Here is a 15,750-nt window from a genome sequence, read left to right on the forward strand (position 1 = left end):
TGACCAGTTATATGAACTTCTTTTGGGATTAGTAAAGCAACTTCACATTCTTGAATTAGATTCCATTCAGGCATTATGTGTTATCTTTTTTATATACTTTTGAATAAGATTTGTCAAATTTTATGCTTTTTTTGTACCTTTATTTTATTTATTTTTGGGTAGTGCTGGGGGATCGAATCCAGGGCCGTGCACAGGCTAGGTGAACACTCAACCATTGAGCCACAACCCTAGCCCCCAATTTTGTACTTTTATATAGGGTTTTGTGTCTGTCCATGTGGTCTTATATGTTTCCCTTTTTGGTTTAAAAAATTTTTAAATTTAACTGAGGCATAAAATTTGTACAACTCTGTGGGGTACCATGGGATGTTTCAGTACTGTTTCCTATCATGTAATAGCTTTACCAGAGTTTGTTTACCAGAGATTATAATGGACTCATAAAATGAATTTAGATTTATTTAATTTTTTATGTTTTCTTTCTTGTTTTATTTGGTTTTGGTTCTCTGTAAAAGATTATATAAGATTAATATTATTGGTATTATAGTTGATATAAATGAGCTAGGAGTTTTCTTTGTGAAAATATTTAAGTTATAAATCTAATTATTTTTACTATATAGGACTATTAAAATATTCTATCCCTATGTAATTTTTTTTGCCAGTTTGTAATTTGTCCATATTTTATCAAATAATATAATTTTTGGCTTTAAATAGTTTATGATATTTTCTTATTAAAGTTTTAGTATCTGTATGATTCAAAGTAATATTCCCCTTTTCAGTCCTCATATTGGTAATATTTATGTACTTTCTTTTTGTGTGTTTAGGTTTTATAGGCATTTAATATTTTACTAATCTTTTCAAATCATCTCAGAACAATTATATAGTAAGTTTTTTTTATTAATTTATGTTCTTTCATTTTATACTATTTAGATATGATTCATTGTTCTGTTTGTAGCTTCTTGGGATGAAAGTGTAGATAATTGATTTCAACATTTATTTTTTGCTCAGATTTATGTTTAACATTGTATATATCTTCATAAGTACATATTTAGCTGAGCTCAGTTGTTCTTATCCCCTTTATTAAGACATACACGATAAGTTGTACGCATCTTAACTTCACATTTTGGTGGTTTGGGAAAATTTATACACCTGTATAAACAAAACCAAAACAATGAACATTTATTACCCACAACTATTTCCAATCTTTTCCCAGATAATTCTGCCACTTGTGTCTCCAAGAAACCATAGACCTGACTCTTTTCAATATAGATTAGAATTTTTTCCCCTAGGCTTTCACATAAATGGAATTATACAGGTTTTATTTTTCTGATTCTACCATTTCATTCACCAGTTTTGAGATTAATTCTTGCAGTGTATGTCAGTATTTCATTCTCTTTTATTGCTAAGTAACATCCCATCACATTAAAGCACCACAATTTATTCACCCATTGTAGAAATTTCAGATGTTTTCAGTTTGGGGCTATTATGAATAAATCTGATATGAACATTCATGTACAAATTTTTGTGTAGATGTTTTCATTTATATTGCATAAATTTGTAGGTTTTGAACTGCTGGGTCATAGAGTAAATGGTATGTATAACTTTTATAAGACACTGCCAACTTGTGTAAGTGTCTATACCATTTTGCAAACCAGCAGCAAAATATAAAATTTCCAATCACTCCTAGCCTTGACCACTAATGGTATCATCATCTTGGAATTTTTAACTTTCCTAATTTGTATAGTAGTGCTTCACAGTGGCTTCAATTTGCATTTCCCTGATGATGGCTTTCAATATTTTTCATGTAATTGATGGTCATTTCTCTCTCTTTTGTTAAGTACATGTTTTATCCCCAAATACTTTTGGTCAGGCAAAAGCACCACCTCCCAAAACAAGACTTTAGTCAAGGAGGAACCCAAATCACCAATCAAAATTCGCCTGTTCATCCCACTCACTTGAATATGGAGGATATAGTGACTTAGAGTAACATTGAATTCAAAAATGTTAAAACAATTCAGTAAGTCAAGAAAACAGCCATTTGAGTAGCACTTAAGCTACAAATAACAGCCTTGTAAATGGGACCCAGAACAAGCCAGGATACCTAGAGAGCAGTAGATGCTTGTACCACCAAAAACTGCAATAAGTACTGTCTCCATCTAAACTGTCATGAGCATTCATCTTCAACCCACTGTATCCTTGTGGAATTTGTACAAAGTGGCTGATGATCAGGATGCCATCTTATGTGAGGCCTCTCCTCATAAATGGTTTCATCAAACCTGTACTGGAATAACTGAAAGAGTGTATGGCCTACTGCCCACAGAAGCAGTCTGGGGCTGTGCTACCTGTATGGAAGATGAAGATGTCCAGTTAATGCCCACTAGAGAAACTTTTGGTCCACTTGCAGTGGGCAATGATGCTTAGTCACAGGCATTAATAACTAAAGTAATTTTTTCTGTCTGTGTATTATAGAGGTTTAGTGATTCAGAATTTAATGTTTTATATTTTTTGAATGCACACACAAAAACATTACCTTTCAATTTTTATTAATATATTATTTCCTTACTAGTGCAACTTTTGTTTTCATTGATCTCTAAGTCAAAATGATGTGTGTGGAGGAATAAAGGAAAAAATGAATGGGGTAATTAGTATTGTTGAGTTGTAAATATTCTTAATAGTTTAGATAGAAATCCTCTAACATGTATTTATGTTGTAAATACTCTGTCTTTAGTTTTCCTTTTAATTTTCTTTGTGGCATTTATAAAGAGCAGACTTTTAAATTTTTAATAGATATCAATTTATCACTTCTTTTTTATAGGTCATATCCTTAGGGGCCTAGGTAAGAAATATTTACCTACATTTTTAAATTTATAATTTATTCTAAAAATTTTATAGTTTTAAAATTTATTTATAGGCTTACAATCCATTTTGAGCTATTTTTTCTGCTTATAGATTTTGACATGTTATATTTTTTCATTCAGTTAAAAATATTTTCTAAACTCCACTGCCACAGTTTTATCAGATCTTTGCTTATTTAGAAGTATGTTGGTTAATTTCAAAACATTTGTAGGATTTCTTATTTACCAAGTATAAATTGAAATCTAGTTTAATTCCAGTGTATTATTTCAATCATTAGAAATTTGTTTAGGCTTAACTTATGGCCCACCCTCTTGTTGATTTTGGTTAGTGCTCTTCAGTCTTTTGATAATAATGTGGAAATAAGAATTTTCACTCAAAAATTCAGCATTTAGATGTAATGTTCTGTAAATATTAAATTGATTAATAGTGTTTTTCCAATCTATATTCTTATTTATTTTATTTTTTATTTTTAGATACACATGTCAGTACTGTATATTTTGATGTATACATACATGGAGCATAACATATTCTAATTAGGATCCTGTTCTTGTGGTTGTGCATGATGTGGAGTTAACACTGGTCATATGTTCATATAGAAGGATAGGAAAGTTACACCTGATTCATTCCACTCCTTTCCTATTCCCACCGCCCCACTCCCTCAGTGTCTGATCCAATGTATTTCTCTTCTACCCTCCCCACCCTCTCTTGATGTGGATTAGCATCAACATATCAGAGAGAACATTCATACTTTGATTGTTTGAGATTGGCTTATTTTATTTAGGATGATATTCTTCAGTTCCATCCATTTCATTGTCAGTTGAGTTGCTATAAACATTAATGTGGCTGCACCACTGTGATATGCTGATTTTAAGTCCTCCTTTAGGTATAAGCCAGGGAGTAGGATAACTGGATCAAATGGTGGTTTCATTCCAAGTGTTCTGAGGAAACTCCATGCTGCTTACTAGCAATATATGAGTGAAACTTTTCCCCCACATCCTTGCCAATATTTATTACTACTTATATTCTCAATAATTTCCATTCTGATTGGAATGAGATAGAATCTCAGTGTAATTTTAATCTGCATTTCTCTAATTGCTAGAGATGTTGAACATTTTTTTCAGATATTTTTGACAATTCATATTTCTTCTTCTCTGAAGTGCTGATTCAGTTTCTTTGCCCATTTATTGATTGGTGTGTGTGTGTGTGTGTGTGTGTGTGTGTGTGTGTGTGTGTGTGTGTGTGTATGTATGTATGTATATATTTCGGGTGTTAAGTTTTTTGAGTTCTTTGTATATCCTGGAGACTAATGTTCCATCTGAGGTGCTTATGGTAAAGATTTTCTCCCATTCTGTAGGCTCCTTGTTCACATTCTTGATTGTTTCCTTTGCTGTGAAGAAGCTTTTTAGTTTGATACCGTCCCACTTATTCATTCTTGATATTCAGTTTTATCCTTGCTCTAAAACCTAGTTATTCTGGAATCTCAATAGAAACTCCAAAGTCTTTACTGTCCCCTCTGGCTTGGCAGGGTTTGTGACACCTGTAATTTGTTTTTGCAGTATTGGATTGCTGATGAAACCTATGCTTTATCTTTTTCTTTTCTTTTCCCTCCCTCCCTCTCTCCTTCCCTTCCTCCCTCCCTCCCTCCCTCCCTCCCTCCCTCCCTCCCTCCCTCCCTCCCTCCCTCCCTCCCTCCCTTCCTTCCTTCCTTCCTTCCTTCCTTCCTTCCTTCCTTCCTTCCTTCCTCCCTCCCTTCCTCCCTTCCTTCCTTTAATGGAGTTTCTCTTATTTTTATCATAAGCAACTTAGGAGTCAAAGAGGTAAGGGAAATTTTTTATACAAATTTTTTAGGATTATCTACATGTACTGGAATGTTTATGAAGGTATTATTCATAACATCTCCAAGTGGAAACAATCCAAATGCCTGTCAGCTAGAGAAAGAATCAATAAAATGTGCTATTTCCTACAATTGAATATTATTCAGAAAAAGGAGATGACGTGTTTGTGCATATGACAGTGTGAATTAATCTTGAAAAAGTATTAAGCAAAACTATAGGGAAGTAATTGAATAAGCTATACCATGGAGTACTATGTAGATGTGAAAAAACTGAGCTGATATGAAGTGATTTCCAGGACAAGCTGGCAAACAAAACCAGCAAAACTGTGCCAACTATGCAGAACGTATTTATGTAGAATGCAGAACATTCTATTTTTATGCTAAGTTACAAAGTTACTTCTTCAGTGTACCCTCAGTGGTTTTTACCATTTTCATAATTTTGGTGGGATCACGAACTCATGGGAACACCAGGGTTCTCTTAATCCTCGCTTCTTGGAGCTGACCAGCCTTGCGCATTTCAAAGTGACTTTCCATGTCAAGCCATCTGGCTTCATCCAGAGTGAGATGAAGTCCCAGGTCCCTAGGTCCCCAGCTCTGCGCAGCACATGAACTGGGCATCTTCACACAGTAGAGGTCTAGCCCGCTCTGCCTGCTTGACCTTGGTCCCCCAGCCTGAAACCCGTCAGAGTCACTGCACCCTCGGCCAGCATGGGCCCTGACACCTGGGCATCCAGCTGCGCTCTGTGGCCTCTCCTCGGTTCTGCACAACCCGACTTTCCACCGCATCCCTTCACACCCTTTCTTATTGAGTTAACATTTATAGAAAAAGCAAAGAAATTGCATGAGGAAGCTACTGAGAAGCACAGGAGGAAAGAACCTGTATTAAAAGATTGAAATTCTCTTGCTCTGGTGACTTTGTGGCTTTGTAGCGAACTGACTCCAGATCATAAGGTTGTGTGTTCAAATCATGTCGAAGTCATAGTTACCCATTTTCCCAAATGGTGCACTAGGAGATTTGAACATGGAAGCTTTTTCAAGAGCAAAGCAGTATCATTTTCAAATATAAAAAGAATGATTTAATTAGCATATGGGTATGGATTTTCACCCTGATCACCTCCATCGAAAATTCTGACTCTGTGACCCCCACCCACTTCCCCATGTATCTTGCTAAGTCACCAAAAGAGCAGTTTTGAAAGCAAATCAAAACCACCAACAGGAAAATAGAAAATAAGAAAAGGGCAAAAGTAGTTCACAGAAGACAACATAAATATTTTTAAATATATCAAATAAGCAATTTCTTTTCACAACAGAAAACCAAGGTACAATGAAATTTTATTTGTTTGTTTGTTTGCTTATTTATTTATTTATTTTTCTGTGCCAGGAATCCAGCCCAGGACTTTGCACATGATAGACTAGGGCTCTATCACTGAACCCCACCTCAACCTCTCAATGACTTGTTTTTAATCTAAAGTTGGCATGATTAAAAAAGTCCACACTAAATTGCACTGCTCACACTTTGTTTTAAAATATTTTTTAGATGTTTATGAACCTTTATTTTATCCATTTATTATATGCAGTGCTGAGAATTGAACCCAGTGCCTCACACATGCCAGGCAAGTCCTCTACCACTGAGCCACAACCCCACCTCTGCTCACACTCTTAAAGCTATAAAGGAGAACAGAAACTATAAGACTACGAATAGAGGAAATCAAAATAATGATAAAAGTATAGTTTTGATTTAGCCAGTTTAGAAAAGTTCTCTAGTGTATTTCTTAGTATGGCTTCTGTTTCTTTTGTTGTAGAGTTCTTGCAGGAATGACACCCTTGTATGTGATGCATATTTATCACTAAACAGATGAACAATTGTGTTTCTCCCTACTATGCATCCGTAACCTCCTTTCACATAGTTTCTTCTGTTACATCTTTTCTCTGCATTGAAGGGCCTCTTCTCAGTTTGTCCACTGTCTGGGAGTATGTTTTTTGCAACTTCAGTTCTGTTCTTTATGATTATAATTTGGTCACTCTAATTTTAGTTTCCTTATGATGTTTCTGCATCTTATTATCTCTCTTAGTTGCCCCATAAGGACTTTTAAAAAATAGACTTTATTTTTTAGAACATTTTTGGTTTTATGGCAAAACTGAGCAGAAGACAGAGATTTTCCACACACCTCCTACTCTACACAAATACAATCTCCCCGATTATCAACAAAATTTGATGTATACATTGCAATTGATAGTTTACACTAAGACTCAATCTTAGTACTATATATAATATGGTTTTGCACAAAGTATTATATATTATATGGGTTTAGACAAATGTAAAATAAACATATATCCACCATTAAAGTATCCTACAGAATAGTTTCACTAACCAATTCAAATAATACTCTCTGACCTGTCAGACCTTGGGTCTCGAGTAAATGTATTCATTCTTCAGTATTTGGCAACTACTGTTTGAGATAGAATTGGAACTATGACATAGACTCTGCTCTGAGGTCACTGTCTGGGGTGGGACACCCAAGGGTTATAATATAATGTAGAATGATAAATTGTTGTGTGCAGGTGACTAAAATCATTATCTTCTCTCTCCCTCAAATGCTTATCACCAATTTCATTCGGATTTGATGTTCTTTTACAATATAAAGAGTTTTACCCAGGGAAAAGAAAACTTTAGTACTTTGGGGATAGTAGACAGTGTGTGCCAGATCTCAACCAAGCTAACCATGGGATCTACAATTTGACAAAGCTGGCTGAGCCCTATTGCTGATGACCTGTAGTGGGACCTCATCATTTCAGTTACATTCTGTCTCTGTGTAGCACATTACTTCCCATCAAGATTCCCATCACAAAAGGAACAGTACGACTAAAGAGATCCATGGTACATCACATCTAACTGTCACAAGATGTTTTCTACATGAATGCTTGTACATGATGGAAGGAGGAGGGAGGGAAATCCAAACAGAGATGTGGGGTAGATCCATCATTTTTCTCCTCTTCATGTGTCCAGATATACCTCTTCCAGCTAGTGGATAGCCTTATTTTTGTTTCTTGTAGGGAGTTGTCAGCTTCCAAATCCTAATGAAGAATATAAGCAAGTGAATGTTTATTAGACAAATTATCATTATTACACATGTTTTGTAGAGGGCAAAACTTGCAAATATCTGCAATGGAGGCAAGCAGTCATGCACTGCCTGCTGGTGGCCACATGAGAAAATGGCATGAGAGCTATGGCGCTTGGTGATTGTCAGCCAAGACTTAGACTTTTTCAGAGGCCTGCTATAACATCATATCCAAATTCTGTAATATCAATGCTTTGGTGGTTTCATCTGGAGGAAAACAGTTTTATCATTTCACATTATAAACAAGAGGGGTCTTTTCCCAAGTGCAGTGCTGTAAGTAGTATTCTTGGGCACCAGAATCAGGATCTGGATTGCAGGGCAGAAAGTAGACATTAGGACTCTGTCTCACATGAACAGCAAGGCCTGGATGACAAAGTGTGGAGAATACCTAGTCTACACAACACGTATTTATGGCTGGTATAAAGAACAGTACACCACATCAGAACATGTTGATGGAATTCTTGTGATTGTATATATTATAATCATTTTAGAGAATTTGAAAATTATCACCCCACACATCTCTAGATGTTCAACTAAATTTAGACTGTTTTACAAAATTTGGATCATCTGATATTCTCAGTTTCTCTGATAATCCATTATGAGCATTTTTCCATGCCTTTCAGCTTTTGATTCAAGGCCAGCCTCAGCAACCTAGCATGGCCCTACATAACTTAGCAATGACCCTTTCTCATAATTAAAAAATGAAAAGAGCTGGGGATGTGGCTCTGTAATTAGGTTCCCTGAGTTTAATTACCAGTACCAAAAGAAAAAAAAAAGAAAACAGAATTTAAATTTGCTTATTCCTTAATATATCTTGTGCACAAATCACATGCTTCCATGCTTCCTGCTGCCATCTCCCTGTAGTATTCAAATCTGGTTTACTATGAAAATGGAGCTCAATTTCTGTCATCTCCAGGCAATTTCCCAATCTAGGATAATCCCTCAGACTTCCAGAGAACACTCTCTTTATTCTTTCCTTTATTAGATTGTAGGATCCTCACATCATATCTATATTCATCTTTTGACCTCAGGACACTGCAGAATGAGCCCTCTGCTCTTAGTACAGATTAATTCTTCCCTGTTCCCTACTTATCCACAAATGTCCAGGCTCTTTTTCTGTGGCCACACACCTGCATCATGCTGCCCAGCTTCCTTGTGTTATGTGTGGGCACATGACCAGTTCTGGCCAATGGAAGAGAAGTGGGACTGAGAGGAGCCACCTGTAGAGCAGGCCCATACATTCCCCTCATGTGAGTTTCTCCAAGTTCCTTCCCTCCTGCTGAGGGATGCAGACTGGGGCTGAGATCCAGGGTGGGGATTGGTGAAGGCATGAGATGGAAGAACTCTGGGCTCATGAATGCCTAAGGGAACAGAGTTGCCCCCCAACCTGAGTACCAACCAGTAATGACAAGTAGACACAAAGTACAGCATGAGGCTACTGAAATGATATGAGTTTTGGGGTGATTTGGCATGATGTAATGAAGACGTATGCTTTAAAACCTGATCATAGGACTAACTTACAAAGGCATCTCCCTGGCACACCAAAAATACAGAAGGAATTTGGCCCTATCAGTTTTACCTTTGGATCCTGCTGTTCTTGCCCCCAAACCTGTGATCCCTCAAAATATTTTTAAATCTGTACTCAATACAATGAAAGCAGGATTATGCCAACATTTTAACTTTTTTTTTAGGAAATATTTTTGAGAACAGACTTCAATAACACATTTTTAATTCTATGGATTTAAAATAATTAGTGGGGCACTGTGGGACACACCTAAATCCCAGCAACTCAGGAGGCTAAGGCAGAAAAATTGCAAGTTTGAAGCAAGAACTGCAATAGTGAGGTGCTGCCTCATAAATAAAAAATAAAGAGCTTAGGATATGGTTCAGTGGTAAAGCACTCCTGACTTCAATACCAACAACCAAAAAATTTAAAAAAATATATCACATGATATGCCAATTTCATTTATCTACACTTATTTTTAGTTTAATGAAAGTATTTTTATCAGTTATATTTGACATAAATGACTTGATATCTTGTCCACATTACAATATACTTAATATAGATTCTAACTCTTAAAGATTAACTTAGCAATCACTATTTATGCCTTTTCAAGTGTCCTGGTTCAAACACTGCATAGCAAAATATCTTCAAAGTATTTTTCCATCAAAAAGTTCTCTTTTGAAAAATTGTCTCTAGGATAGGCATACTGTGAGAAGGCATGACAGGCCTGGTTTGGTAACAAATCAGTGCCTAACACCCACAAAAGACTCCACTTTCTCCACTTAATCTTGGAGCTTAGGAAGGAACAAGTCTGTTCTTGAAAACATGGTTTAACTTTGTCTATTTCTTCAAAACAAAGACTTGGTTTATAGGGCAAGCAACTCATCAAACTAAAAGTTTGTCATTGCTCACCTCTCTTGTAGCTAATTGTGGCTACAGCTCAAGCTGATGAGAAATGAGCAGAAAGAATGTGGGGACTTGGGGAGCAGCTGTCATGGAACCAACACAGCTATGCAACATTCTTTCCTCTTTCCCCCTCAAACTCTATGTAGCATCTGGGGCCAGGGACAGTCTCAGGGATGAAAACCAGCTCCAGAGAAGCTGGGGCAGACAGTGAGGTGAGTGGGCACAGTCTGGGTCAGCATGAAGCCCCACTCCCATTTCTTCCATAGCAGAAAGAAGATATTCTCTCCCTCCCTCCCCAGTTTCTCCTTGAATCACTGTGGGAACTCAAGCTAGACCCTTCCCTCTTCTAGAACATATATATTCCTTTCTGAACATGGTGATGTCAAGCATGCTTCTGAGGATCTTGTGATTTGCCTGACTCCCATTGGAGCCCACTTCTAATAGTCAGAGAACCTCACATTTGCTTTAGTGATCCACCCCCTCCCCCATGTCCATATGGCTAAATGAGACTGATGATACTTTCTGACAGTGGAGAAATGGGAGACATAGGGTATCATACTTCAGGAATGATGGAACCCTGGGAAAGTGCTAAGTGGCTCTGTTTCCATGAACATGCCAACTGCAGCACACATGAGCTATGAAAACAAGGACCGGGTGCACCTGCATCCCTCCTGGGAAGGCAGTAACATGGGACCCTGAAGCACCACCTTTTCCACCCTAACCAACCTGGGGAACTATACAGCATCTACCGCAAAGGCCTGTGTGTTAGTTCCTCTCTAAAATTTAGTAGGACATTTGGGAAACCAAGGCCCAGTGACAGGCGTGGACTGGCCCAGGGCACAAGACTAGGACAGACTCCATAGAAGACTGGGTCTTGACTTGCTAAGTCAGGACTCAGTCAACTAGCAGGAGATTTCCTTTGGAAGGAGAACTACCAAGATCCTGGGAACTTTGCCTATCTTTGCCATGTGAGACCATTTCTTCTCAGCATCCCAACAGGTACACACACACATACACACACATTGGTACACATTCTTGACACCATATGTGGGCACCAGGGTATAGATCAGAGAAGATGTGGACCCTGAGAAGTGACACGGAAAAGGAGGATGAGATTGGAGACAGCTCTTTCATGGAACAGGAGTAGGCCACTTCCATGTACCACAATCAGCAGAGCGTGGAAGGGGGAGAGAATGCCAGGGTTTCAGTCTTGGGTTGTCCCTGAGGTGGTCAGGGATCTGCTTACTTTGGGCCATCCCAAAAAGAGCAAAGAGGGTGGCTCTGGATGTAGCTCAGTGGTACAGAGCTTCCTGGCATGAGTGAGGCCCTGGGTTAGATCCCCCAGCATAGCCTCCCCCCAAAAAAAATCCATTAAAGAAAGCAAAGGGAGGACATGACCTGGGGCCCTATGTCTGCCAGCATCTTTGACTAGGACAAGCCCCCTGGAGGAGGAATACAGGATAGAAGGCCTATCTCCTTTTCTACATATTTTGGAACTTGGAGTTGGTCATCACAGGGGTCCTGCATGTTCACTTGCCTCAGTTCTGCTAGTGTGACACTGTGTTCTAGTCCTTGGAAAAAACCTTTCTGTCACCTGGAGGGACTTCAGAGCTGACAGGAGAGAGGAAGACAGATGTGGGGTATGGAAGAATGGTGGATTATAAACCATTCATCCTCAAAGGGGAAGAAGACCACTTTTTTTGGAGCCTCAGTGCCTCATGTGGAACTGGAGCCAGAGACCTTGCCTTGGCTATGGTGAAAAGAATTTGGGAGGTCAAGGGACTCCAGGGTTGTTGTAACCAAGAGGGGTAAGAGAAGATCTGTCTAATGCCCCCTGGATCTTTCAGGCCCTGTATTTTTTTTATTCCCAGGTACCTGGTAAACTGAGGACTAGAAGTCACTCAAGCAAAGGCCTGTTTCCTGTGATGCTTTTTCTTCCATGAGTGCAGGGTGAGCACTGGCCACCAGAGAGAGACTGAGCCCACTGTGCTCTGCTGGAGCACCTGCAGCCAGGAAGAGCCTTCAGAGGGCCTTTGGCCATTTTCCTGCCACCACACAGTACTGCACCTCCTATTAGGAGCACCATCTCTACTATCTGAGCTGCTCATTGACTGGAATCTGCTTCAAGAGCTTCCCAGATCCTCTCATTTATTCTACCACTATGTCCCAAATGCTTACCTTGTTCCATGAGCTGAGTTAGGCCTGGGAACTGCAAAGCAAGAGACCAATATGGTCCCTGCCATCTGAGAGCTCAAATCTGGAGAAATAGAAGGATAAGCACTAGAGTAATATGATTGGAAGAAAAGACCAAGTGTTATAACAAAATAAACACTGGAGCTCTGAGGGAACACTGCAGTCACTACACAAGGCCATCAGAGAGGTTTCACTGAGGTGACTCAATGCTTAAAGCTGATGCCAAGTGGAACCCAGCCCTGCATAAGGAGGGAAAATCAACTATTGATAGATTCAAAGGCAGAAGTGAGTTGTCCAGAGAGGAGGTAGGAGGGCAGCCACTGAGGCTGAAGGGAGCCCAGGAGGAGAGAAGGAGAGGGATGGATCCTGCTGGTGATTAAGACCAACACTATTTGAAGAGTTACCACAAATGGAACAGATGTTACAACAAACATTTGTGGTCTCATGGTTTTTTGAATCAGAAATGCAGGTGGTCTCAGCCAGGGTTTCTGTCATATCTCTCATGGGACTGGGGTCACCTTCTTAGCTGAGGCTGTTATGGCAAGGTGTGCTTCCAAGCTGAGTCACAGAGTTACTGGCAGGACTCACCTAGGACAAGGAAGGCCTCATTTGTCCTCATCTGTTGCCCTGTCTGTCCCAAGACTCATGAGCCTCTCCTTAGGGAGCCAGAGAAGACAGCAGCCACATCCCCAGAGCCTGAGATCCCAGGGAGAGAGGAGAAAGGAAACAACACATAAAGAAGAGAGAAACAAAAAAGGAGAGAGCAAGATGTTAGCCGCAGTAATTTCATAAGTCAATCATGGAGGTGATACCACATGAACATCTGTCATTGTTTGACATCACAAGGGAGACACTAAATGCAGGTGACACTGAAGGGGAGGTGACTGCTCAGATGTGCACCCCAGGGTGAGGAAAGCTGGGAGCTGCTAAGCAGGAGGTCCAGCACACAGGCCTGGCTGGGGCACAGAGATCTGAATCTGAAGATCATGGGAAGCAACTGAAGGCCTAGGGAGATGAGGATACCTGCATTAATTGCATTTCAACCCTCTCACCATGCAGGTGGGGAAAGAAGGCCAAGAAGGAAAATGGCATTTCCAAAGTCACAAGACAGAAGGCTAAGCCTGTTTTTAGGTCTATTAGATACGATATTACATTTGTTTCTGTATTTTATCTCACTTCTGTGCATTACACACATGTGGCAGCCAGTTTTCTAAGTGCTATCACACATGTGCCTGTGACATCACTAGGAAGAAGATGCTAGGATGACCCCATCATGCAGAGGGAGATTGGGGAAGCCTTGAGAGACCTGATGATTTGTCCAAGGTCACATGAGAGGACAGAAGGAGGACCTGGGTCCTGTCCCAGGTCTCTCTCCTCAGAGCAGGAACCCTGGCTGCACCCCAGCCTGTCAAGAGATGTGGAGGACAGTGTTGGGGTTTCTGTGGACACATATGGAAATAGCATGGGGCTGGAGGAGAGCCAACAGTAGCCTAGAGGCAGATATTATTTTATCTGGAGGAGGGGTCAGGTGAGGGACCCCCTTGACTTCCTGTCTTTCCTTCCAAACAGAAATTGGAACCCTGTAATCAGGCACCCACATTCTAGCAACAGCCTCCTCCTTTGACCAAGAATTATGTTCTGCTTCTTATCTAGAGGCCAAGGCTCTAGGAGGCCCCACAGCCAGAGCTCCCTCTCTGACTAAATGGCCCCTTCCTCAGGCCCCAGCCCCAGGATTCCCCACAGGCAGAACCTGTTACAAAGAATGGGATACTGGTTGAACTCCCACTCCTATCACTGTTGCCCATGTGCCAAGAGACAACCATGGTCCAAACCTGACAGCCCAGGCCAACTGAACACAATCTACCACTGTGAGTAACCTTGCAATGCCTTCATACTGAGTTTGGGGGAACAGGGAGCTGAGGCAGGATCAGGTGATGGAATATTGTCATGGTCCTCCCCAGGACAGGGCTGGAAGTGGGGTTTGGGAGTGTTCAGGGTTCGTTCTGAGCCCTCAATGTCATCTTCTGTCCTCATAGGCTAGAACTCTGGGACACAGGGTCTGTATGAGGTTTGGTAGAAGAAGGACACAAGGGCCAGAAACAGCCTGAACAGAGGCCAAGTAGGACCTAAGACTCCCTGCCAGCTACCAGGCTCTGTTTACCTGCTCTCCACAGGTTCTCACTGAGGAGAACTGGAGAAGGGGCTTCAGCTCCAAATCAGTGGTGGAAGAGCCAGAGCCAAGAACTCATGGGAATGAGTTCAGCCTCAAGGTGAGTGTGGGAGCAGAGGGGACTCCACAGCCAGGGTCTAGAGAGGAGCAGATGGGGACACTGCCCAGACACCACCCTGACCACCTTCCTTGTAGGGCTGGAAAGTGGAGGGACAGAGTCCTGAACCATAAGGATTCTGAGCACCAACTCTTTACCCATCCCCACCCTTTCTGCCAGTCTTGGCCTTGGCCTTGGCCTCATGCAAGTTCACTGTCCCCAGATTACTGCCAACATCACAACAGCAGCACTGACACTTTTTCACTTCCCTTCCTCTGATGATTTTGCATTCCACCATTCAGCTGATTATAACTTCTGGACCCAGGTGTCCAGGTGGCCAGACTCACCAAGTCTTACACGTCATAAGGATCAGTAGGGCTGCATTTACCCAAATGTCAGGGGACTCGTGCCACTTAACCCATTTCTATTTCACTTGCTATCTCAATGAACACACCCTAGACTGTGAAAGCAGGAGTTGGATCCCGCAGAGCCTCACCATCTACCAAAGGGACCCAGGTTCCACAGCTATTCAGCCTTTCAGGACTGTGGGATTTGGACCTCATTCCTTCGTGGAGCCATTTCAACAGCACTACAGAGAATGATGTCCTGGGTGTCCTCACATAAGAACCCACTTATCTGGGATGAGCCTATTTTCCCATCTCCAGAAGGTGATGTGCTGGTGAGATTCCTGGGATAATGTTCCTAATGCACAGAGCTACCACATCTAGTCTGCTAACAAACTGGCTGGAAGCTGCTATGTTTCAAACTATTCCCTCTGCAATTACTCTTTGAACTCTGCCATTGTTGTGCTGGAGCTCTTCTTTCCTCCTTTGGAACAAGCCTCTTAGGGCTTTGTATTTTGCATTGAATACTATCCCCAGACACTTCTGGTGAAGGTGGCTGCAGAGGTGGATAATACCAGCATTGTATGTGTGTTCCAGGCAAACTCATTGGAGAGCCTGGTGGAAACCCTAGAGCCAGCCTTCCTAGATGACTACCCCTCTTCTATGTCCACCATCTCAAGTTCCTCCACCCAACAGAAGCTGGACCTAATATTGGCAAGGTGAGCCCTGCCCA

The 15,750-nt window shown here is 40.7% G+C and overlaps 1 protein-coding gene across 3 annotated transcripts in view; it reads left to right on the forward strand.

Moving 5' to 3' along the window:
• The window catches only part of Znf624 (zinc finger protein 624), a 42,344-nt gene that overhangs the window by 25,300 nt on the left and 1,294 nt on the right, over nt 1-15,750 (forward strand). Inside the window, exons 2-4 of one of the 3 annotated variants that reach the window (XR_005726530.2) lie at nt 12,085-14,274; nt 14,581-14,676; nt 15,615-15,736. The gene's annotated coding sequence lies outside the window, so the exon portion shown is untranslated. Of the gene's footprint in view, nt 1-12,084; nt 14,275-14,580; nt 15,737-15,750 lie in introns of all 3 variants that reach the window. The other 2 variants (XR_013436343.1, XR_013436344.1) reach the window with 2 other exon arrangements.

The sequence above is a fragment of the Ictidomys tridecemlineatus genome, chromosome 3, assembly GCF_052094955.1.
Source record: "Ictidomys tridecemlineatus isolate mIctTri1 chromosome 3, mIctTri1.hap1, whole genome shotgun sequence".
In the NCBI taxonomy this organism is placed as follows: domain Eukaryota; kingdom Metazoa; phylum Chordata; class Mammalia; order Rodentia; family Sciuridae; genus Ictidomys; species Ictidomys tridecemlineatus.